This window comes from Hibiscus syriacus, unplaced genomic scaffold (genome assembly GCF_006381635.1).
Source record: "Hibiscus syriacus cultivar Baekdansim isolate YM2019G1 unplaced genomic scaffold, ASM638163v2 tig00111569_pilon, whole genome shotgun sequence".
Lineage (NCBI taxonomy): Eukaryota > Viridiplantae > Streptophyta > Magnoliopsida > Malvales > Malvaceae > Hibiscus > Hibiscus syriacus.
In genome coordinates, this window is record NW_024063123.1 from 615,877 (window position 1) to 626,464 (window position 10,588).

Sequence of the window (10,588 nt, forward strand, 5' to 3'; positions counted from 1 at the left end):
TAATGTTTGGCATAATTAAATTAACAAATAGGATGTTGGCTTTTGCTAATTACTCAAACTTTTAACTACTCTCTTTTCCATACTTGACAAAGGTGAAAATCACACTTTTTGATTTGTTTTAGACATCAATTATTCTTTTAAATACTATATTTAGGACAACACTGAAACACGTTTAGTTTTATGTCAAGTGAATGCTAATGTAAACGTTCCCCTCCTTTTGCATATATATTAATTATGTCACTCATTTAATATAGCTAGTAATTAAAAGAATTCAAAATGATAAGTTTAGAAAAACTAAATTATGATGTCATAACTTATTAAATTTTATTAAAATTGTTTTTAATTAAGTGGAAGAATGTTTGGAGTGTATTTTCTTTTAAATATACTAATTGCGTTTAAAATAAGATTGGTTTTTATAAAATTATATTATTCTTATCTTTAATATTTGTATATAAAAAATTAAAAAATATATATACACATCTTTAGATAAAATTTAAGGTATCATTTGGCTTCCTTTTGGAAAGGGTAGCTCCTCCATGACTAATTGGCTATTATAGTTCCTAACTTCTCCCCTTTCAAGATAGTAATTTTAATGATGAATTTAACTGTTAGGGTTTATATGTTTTTTTATTAATTTGATTATTTTTCAATTATATTTGGTTGTTAATATTTTAGTAAACTTATTTTATTTTTAATGACGATTTGATTAGATTATTAAAATTTTAAGACATTAATATGATAAATTGTATTACAGTCTATGTATATTCCATTATTAATGTAACATTACTTTGTTTAACTGATAACTTATCTCGCATTATATTATTTTATAATAAATTAATTTTAAAATATTTTTCATTGTCATGATATATAAACTAAAATAATTTTATATTAATAATAACGTACAAATTAATTTTGCAGAAAATAATAACGGTTTAATAAGTATTTTTTATTAAATCTCACACACACACATATATATAAGCCTTCCTTAAATGATTATAAATATCATTTAACCAATAACCACTAGTTAATCTAAAATTGATTTTAGATTGTAGTGGATAATAATAATTATTATTTTATTAAGCTAAGGTGATTACAAAGTAGTATATGTTGTAAATATTCTCAATCATTTGACAATGAACGCTCAATCACCCTGTTGTAGCTGCCGGTGCTCGAACACATGACCTCTAAGAACAATAAAGAGTCCTTTAAACACTGAAGTAAGTTGGTTTGTGCACTACAGCAAAACAAGCTTTTTGCGGCTTTTTTTTTTACCTTTAGCGGCGTTTATAAGCGTCGCTAAAAACACTTGCGGCGTTAAGACAAACGCCACGAAAACCGCCGTTGAAAATGGCACCGCTAAAGTTCGCGGTGTTTTTTAACAAAAAACGCCGCAATATGTATTGATATTTAGCGGCGTTTGTGTGACAAACGTCGCAATAGGTGTTGATATTTAGCGGCGTTTGTCATAAAAACGCCGCAATAGGTTTTGATAATTAGCGGCGTTTTTTAGAAAAATGCCGCAATAGGTTATGATGTTTAGCGGCGTTTTTCCACAAACGCCGCAGTGGGTTTTGATGTTTTGCGGTATTTTTCTCACAAATGTCGTAGTAGGTATTGATGTTTTGCGGCGTTTTTGCTAAAAACGTCAGTAAAGGTCTGTATATAGCGACGTTTCTAGGATAAAAACGTCGCTAAATGTATGGTATATTATGACATTTTTTTACAAACGCCGCTACATAACACAGAATTTAACAGTCCTAAAAATTATGCTTGATTACCCCAAAACTATTTTTTTCAACCTGTTCCATTATCCAACAAACAAAACAATAATAACATCAAACTCTATATCCATAACAAACAACATCAAATCCAATATAATATAATAAATAAAAGTTTTCATTAACGTAATATAAGTTCAGTTACACAAGGTTCAGTAGAATGCTCATAACATAAATGAGACTACGATGGTGGATTCTGAGGTTGCGTTTTCTGAATCATCAGCATCATATCATTGAGTCGTTTTTCAAAATCTTCACATCTCTGCTAATATGTTGCTTCTCTCTGTGCTGCCGCTGCTTCTTTCTTTACTTCCGCTGCTGCTCTGGCTGCTTCTACTGTTGCTCTCTCTATTTCCCTTGCTTCATTTTCCGCTTTCAAGTTAGCCATTTGTTGATCCATCTCAGCCAACTTTTCTTTTAAACGAAAAACTTCTTGGTGGGAAGATCGAGACTGTGATGACATGTACTGTGATGAACTGGATCCAAAATATTTGGTGGGAGTAACGAATGATCCTTGACAGCGCACCCGACCATATCTTTCAGGACCCAAAACGTCATTAATAGCTTGGTTTTCAATGTCATCATCATTAACAATACCTTGACTCGAAGCAGTAACATGATACTCCGCCTTTTTCTCCCTCAATTTTTCCTAATAAAGTGAATAATTAATTAAAATAAAAAATGTCATGGTACAAATATAAATAAAGTCAGGTAAATTTAAAACATCTACCCAAAAAACGTACCATAATTTTTGCAGCGTCAGCAGTCATAGGAGTGCCATCCTTCTTCGTATGTGTCATGTCGAAGAGTTGGATTCGACCAACTTTAGAACCGGATGTATTTTCCTACAATGTACCATAATATAATTACTATGAGTTAGTATGTACATGGAATACAAAAAAACTATTTCAATAATCTATAATACCTCCTCATGAGCTATACAAGCAAAACTCTTCGATCCAGCCGTGTGCGTAAACTTTTGTTGTTGCCTGCTAGCAACACCAATATGCTCTCGGTCCTACAATGTCAAACAACCACTTTTAATGATGATTTACAATTCGTTACAATTATTTCTGAAAAATACATCATACCTGTCCTTTTTGTGAACTCCAAAATCTGACTGCATCTTCCCATTGGTACCTGAGCATTCCTGGTGGGACTGTTTACAACTTCTCTTCAAGGCTGAGATCATTCTTGAAGTATTTATTCTTTAAGGAGCTCTTGTGATCCTTCCATCTCTTCCCTAACGTTTGCTTCACATAATTGTCAGAGACCTCTAAAGAAAATTTCTACTATACAACATATAAGTGTGCACCGTAAGTATAAATTAGTATTTAATTTCTATAGAGTATGTATTATGACATTATTACCTTAACAAAATCCAACGCTTGATTTTTGTTACTATTAGGCATTTCGCGCCATGACTCGTAATTGATCGGTAACAGATTCGCATTACGTCCAACTATGCCTAAGTAACCTGCTAGAAGACGTGATTCTGGGCCAATAGGTTGACCGACATCGTTTCTTGAAACTTTGACACGATGCCCAGGAGGAAGTTGGTATAATTCCTTCAAAGTTGTACGTCCTCGAGTCTTGCGCGTTCCAATATTTTCAACTATATAAGAAATTATTAAATGCTAGTTTTGAAAATGAACAAAGTAGTAAATAATGTTTTGAAGATTACTTTGAATTTCTACGTCTTCTTCAACAGTTTCCGGAACTTCGGAAGACTCAGGTGCATTCGATTCCTCGTTATTTCTTTCTTCATGGTCTTCAGAAGCTCGAACAACCCGCAAATTATTTATTTTTCTCCTCGGACAAACATGAGTTATAAAAAATGAATTAATTAATGAATATATTGAAATACAACATGTTAAAGGTTATAACATTATAAATAAATAAATGAAGATATAAAATCGAACAAAAGTCTTATATAATGTCAGTTGTCATAAATATCTTCATCAACGTCCTCCCGAACCCATTGAAAGTGTGTTGTATTACTGATAGTTTCATCTAAGTTTTGTGGTAGTAGAGGTAAACTTTCTGATCTTGTTTTAATGTCATCTCTACTTCCATCCCCGATGTCTATCAAGTCTCTGGGAGTATTTCGAAGCACAACATACCAAGCGTCATCCATTGGATCGTGACAATAAAATACTTGTTTCACTTGAGAAGAAAATACATATGGTTTATCCGTCAAACGTTGACTCGTGTGAATTAATCGAGAGACATTCACCATTGTAAACCCGAATTTATCTCTTTTTATACATCTGTTTACATCAACCCAGTCACACTGAAATAGCACAACCTTTCATTTTCCATAATAATCTAACTCAATAATGTCCGTAAGATTTCCATAAAATCGACCTCTCCCTCCTGTAGATTATTGTCCCTTACAGTAGCATAACTTGTAGTTGACGAAGTAACTACAACTCCACAATTTTGTATCCTTCTTAATCTTTCACGAGATTTCGTGTGGAACCTGAACCCATTAATGAGGAAGGCATTATATCTTTTAACTATTTTATTCGGACATTGAGAAATCAATTTAACTTCTTCACTAACTTCTCTCCCACTCCAAACCTATTACACATGAATGGTGAATTAATTTGCATTGACGTCGATATAAAAAGCAAGATGTATATAATTTATAAGTGTTTCGTAAGATTTAGTTGCTTACCGTCTGGCCTAACCATTCATGAAAAGTTTCTGTGAATAACTTATGTAGCCCTTGCTGATTTAATCTTTGGGAGCATGCTCGAGATCTCAATACTTCTTTAAACTCACTATAAAGAATATTATGTCGTTAAAAATTGATAAATATAAAATATAAAGAGATTTAATTAGGATTGGGTCTGAAAGACTTACGTGAGAAAGGGATCTATTGAATCGTGATGGAAAAGAACATATCGGTGTGCTTATACCCAAGACGTGTCATCTAAGTGTGCAATTTCAACTTTCCCTAATAGTTGACCATAACTTCCAAAGAAATAATGTTGAGGTAAGTCATCAGTACTTAACACATCATTTCGATTTGGTCTATTTCATCTTGTTTCAACATCTTCCAAATATCTAGAGCAAAATGTCATACATTCCTCTGCCAAATACCCTTCAGCAATTGATCCTTCCGGATAACGCTTATTACGACAATAAGACTTCAACTTGCCCAAGAACCTATACACAAAACAACATACTACGTAAATACATTTGAGTGAGAGGTATAATCAGTAGTAATTTGAAACGTGTAATTCAAATAACACCTCTCTATAGGGTACATCCATCGATAGAAAACTGGACCACCAACTCTTGCTTCGTGAGGAAGATGAATTAGCAGATGCACCATAATTGTGAAGAATGAAGGTGGAAATATCTTCTCCAAGTTGCATAAAGTCAAGGTGACTCAATCTTGTAGTTTATCAAGTTCTTCAACCATTAGAACTTTCCCACAGATGGCTTTCATTATATTAGAAAGTTTAATGATATAAGACGTCACCTTACTCGACATGCAACCGCGAACAACTACTGGTAGTAAATCTTACATTAATATGTGATAATCATGTGACTTTAAACCATAAAGTCTTCGATCTTTAACACTGACACATCGAGAAATGTTTGATGCATACCCATCTGGGACTTTTAACTTTTATATCCTTCAACATCGTGCAAAACACTTCTTTTTCTTTCTTCGAAAGAGAAAAAATAGAAGGCGGTAAGAAATTTCTTCCATTTGGACGTAATTGCGGATGAAGATCATGTCGAATTCCCATGTCCGCTAAGTCAAGTTGACTCTTAAGATTATCTTTAGATTTTCTGCCATCATTCAGAATGGTCCCGATAATATTCTCACAAACATTCTTCTCAATATGCATTACATCAAGATTATGTCTCAAAATCTGTTTTTCCAATAAGGCAACTCGAAAAATATACTCCTCTTTTTCCACAAGTCTACCTCGTTTGGACCATCATCTTCATCAGACTCATCATCAGTTTGTTCGTCAACTTCAACCTCTTCATTAACTTGCTTTGCCTTTTTCTTTGATCGTGCACTACTTGGTTGATTCATCTTTCCATAAGTAAAATTGATATTTTTCAACATTATGAATATTTGTGAGCCGGTTGTTTGGTCAGGAGCATTTCGAAACTCTTCATCACCATCAAACATATTCTTTTGACTTCTAAATCTATGATTATCAGGTAACCACCGACGATGTCCCATATAAGAGAACTTCTTTCCATTAACCAACCACTTCGAACATGTTTCTACAGCATAACAAGGACAAGCGTAACGACCTTTGGTACTCCAACCCGATAAATTTGCATACGCAGGAAAATCATTAATTATCCATAATAAAGTCGCGCGTAAATTAAAGTTCTCATTCGTCAACACATCGTACGTTTCGACCCCTTCCCATAACTGTTTCAACTCTGTAATTAGTGGCTGCATGTAAATATCAATATCATTTTCGGGGCCTTTCTCGCCGGGGATTATCATGGATAAGATGAAAAATGATTGTTTCATACAAATCCAGGGAGGAAAATTTTATGGAACAAGTACAACAGGCCAAGTACTATACGAAGTACTCATTATTTTGAATGGATTAAACCCATCAGTTGCAAGACCAAGCCTGACATTTCGAGGATCTCTCGTAAAACTTGGATACTTGTTGTCAAATGACTTCCAAGCTAAAGAATCCGCTGGATGCCGTAATAATCCATCATCTGTTCTGCCATCATGATGCCACCTCATAGACTCAGCAATCTTGGAGGACATAAACAATCTTTGTAACCTAGGTATGAGAGGAAAATATCGCAGAATCTTAATCGGTTTCTTTCTTGATCGTGCTTGAGCTTCATCCTCAGTAACATTTTCTGCCTCCCTAATCATCCATCGAGATTTTCCACATACATAGCAAGAGTCCTGATTTTTTCGATTACCCCAATACAACATACAATCATTCAGAGAACTATGAATTTTGTCATATCCAAGACCCAAATCTTTTATCATTTTCTTCATATTTTTGCATGATTGAGGGATTTTTGCAAAAGGAAACACTTCTCCTAGTAACTCCAACAATTACGTAAAGGAGTTACCAGTCCACCCTCCCAGGCATTTTAAGTGGAAAAGACAAATTCAGAAAGAAAGCTTTGAAAACTTTGATCCCTCATAAAGTTGTTCATTCATTTCATTCAACAACTTGTAAAACTTTGTCGTTTCTCCATTTGGCTCTTTAGCACTTCTAATTCTTCCCATCTCAATGAAATCATTAACATCATTCTGACAATAATTTTTTGTAACATACGGCTGATGAGTGTGCATATTAAATGCATCTCGTAACATCCATTCCATGTCATCTTCTCTAAAAGTTGGATGGTGAGAAGGAGCAGGATAAGTCGAATAACTCGTGGAAGCATATCTATCTGATACAAACTCTCCATGAAAGATCCATTTTCTATACCCCCGAACAAATCCAAAAATAACTAGATGCTCGTACACAACTTCACGAATGTGCCAGTTAATGTTAACACAGTTCTTACAAGGGCAAAGAATCATATTCTCTTGGCTTGCATTCAGAAAAGCTAAATTTAGAAATTTTTTTACTCCATTTCGATATTCGACGCTTACCCTTGAGAAATCCATCCAACTCTTATCCATTTCGTATTTCTGGAGTTTCAAATTCAAATGTTAATTGCTAATATTATAGATAAATTTAGAACCTAAACAGAAACATTACATTGAATTCTATCACCATCTTTCTTTGTGGATAATCTGTAAATTCTAGAATAAATTCCAATTAGGTCTTAGATATACCCTGACCCTAAACTGGAAGAGTCACCCCTGACCTAAACATTTTTCGATCAAACCTTTCAACCCCGACAATTAGTCACCTTTCCTTTTCATAAACAATAGTTTTGACTTTCATGCTTTTATTAGAACTCTATACAATCATTTTTACTGTATGAACTAATCAATCTAAAAATTACTAAATCTTTATATTGATAATTAAAATATTCTTATCTTTAATTTTGGAGAGATTTAAATACAAATAATAAAATAACCTAACAACAAGTTATGAAGATATAACGTCCATTTATCCATGCCATGGTGAGTTGGTTAATTAGGATCGATTCTAATTATCTAAGAGTCTTTTTGATTATTTGAACGTCTCGAACAATTATAATCAACCTACTAAAAAATTAGATAAGTATATATAAATTTAGATCAAATCATGAATTAAATTTTACAATTTTACCATTCAAAGAAACGAGGTTCAAAGAAACAAACATGGGTAATGTTCACTAAAACTCTCTGAGAATCAACCTTTCAAGAAAAAAATAGTAGACAAGTGAAAACAAAGGGTCCACAAATGTAGTATTCACTGATTTGGAGCTTTAAAAATCCTGAATTCACAAACACAAATGATTATCTAACATCAGTACATGACTAACATTAAAAATTGACCCCACAATCAAAATATTCTAACACCTCCCTTGGTCACATGTGCAAAGTTATATACAAACAACCAATAAGAGCTATAATCATTTCAGCTTTAATTAAAAATCAGTTCAATATAAGTAACTTTCATCCACAATAAAAAATCACTGACAAGCAAGGTTTACATAAACCGATTCTGAAACTAAGAGTTGGTATATAGTTAGTTAGTGTATACTTTCTCCCATGCTTGTTTTAATATAAAATTGCACAAGTCACACATAACATGTTGATTGCAATGTGGGCAGCGCCAGGATGGTCTTCTAGAGTTTATGTCAACATAGTTATTGAAATCAAAGCACTACACCAAATCAAAGAAATTTTATAAACATCAGGAACAAGAGGAACCAGACTACCATGAGAATTGCAACACGACTAGGCAAGTAAGAAACTGTTACCTGAAGTATATATTTTTAGTCAGACTTTTCGAAATGAAAGCAAGATTCAATGATGAAGGTTTAAGAGGATCAAAATTCGCCATAAAGAATTCAGGATGTAGTGAGCTATTAACTCAGGCAAACTGCTGTAAAACTTCAAGTTCCACAACTTTATTAATAAAAAATTACCTCAAGAAAGACTCACAAAAGAAATGTAACAATGGATAATAGGAGCAACATATTGCATCTATTTTAGGTGGATTAGTATTTCATTTACAATATCATTATGGATAATAAGAGCAATATTATGATGTAAAAAAGAAACAGAAAAACCTGAACTTGAACCTAGAACCGGGTTTCAACATGCCATATTCTGAAATATCATGATACTCATGACTTTCAAACCACATCTTCCGTCTCAGGAAGAAAGCATATGTTCATCTTGAGTTTTGATTTTATTCTTGGCCTACATAATGTGGTCTTTCTTGTAGTACCTATTTTGGATCTACCTGATATAATTCTAAGAAAACGCTGCTAAAGAATAGGGAAAGAAAAGAATTTATTCAAACCGGATAACATAAAACGCAGTTTCTGGGAAGAGTTATGAATTCAAACATTATTAGCATATTTGTCGTAATGATAACAAAACAAACCATTGCAACAACCAGAAAACTATAATCGAGTCTCATAACCCTTAATTGGTTAGAATAAAGTCAAAGTGTGATTAACATGTGAAAATGGATCAATTTTCACTAGTCACTGCAACCAACATATGCATTACATTCATGCCCTTTGACAGGAGTTCTGATGCGCGTTCGACTGTTGGAAGAAAGAGAGTCAATCAAATTAAATTCAACAAGTACTTAATCCTCGAGAAAAACTAATTTCATGAACCATTTATAAAAGATTTACAAAAAATTGATGATCAAAGGGCATTGCAACAAGTACTTAATCTTGAAAATCTATAGTAAGGGAGTTATTGCTAATAAAAATTGAGCAATTCACGACAATAACATCAACTTTAGAAAATTATGAACCATTTCCAGAGAGGTCTATCATCTTTCTTGAGAGATCGATTCTTTTAGAAAATCGATTGCTCGTGTGGAAAAATCAGCCTTTTCCATTCCAATATATAAGGGATCGATCATTCCTCTGAAAATTTACAAAATTGATATTGATCATGCATAATTAAACTACCAATTCAACTCCTAATTGTTTTTATAGTAAAGGATCAAATATAAACATACTTGAAATATTAAAAATATGTCAAATCACAACCAATTCACGCTTCATAATATTCAATCAACAAACAAGCATACTTTAGAAATAAAAATTACATTTTTGGTCCTAATAGTCATTTTTAGGCAACCATTTTATCACTTTAGGAAATTATGATCATATACCTATTCTAACATGCTTAACATACCATCCAAGTAACAATTGAAGTATTTAAAACATGATAAAGAACTTCATTAAGCATAACGTACCATAATTGATCATTCTTAGGGTTAACAGTATGCGTTGCAACGAATGTTCTCACAACAGTCATAGAGAAATAAAAATTGCTTTACTTCTAGTGGTTTTACTGGATCCTATCTATTGAAAGAAGCGAGGTCTTCTTTAAGAGTTTCACTAGAGTCGTTACCACCATAAAGTTAGCCAAGTGTACAATGATAGTTGACTTAACAAGGTTAGAGACATCTAAGTTGCTAGCAATTTAAGAGAGATCTAAACTATCTTGGTAGTATTAGTAATTTTAAGGTTAGTTGTTTAAGACTAAGAGAAATTTGTTATCGACAAAACTTAAGTTTCCCCTATGAGTTATGCTATTACATTAGTGGAAAACATGTTTGTCACAACAAAGTACTGGTTTATTATTTGCAAGTAAAACCCATCTTAGCATTTTTCAATCTTGAATTCCTTGACTCAGTCTTTTGATAACT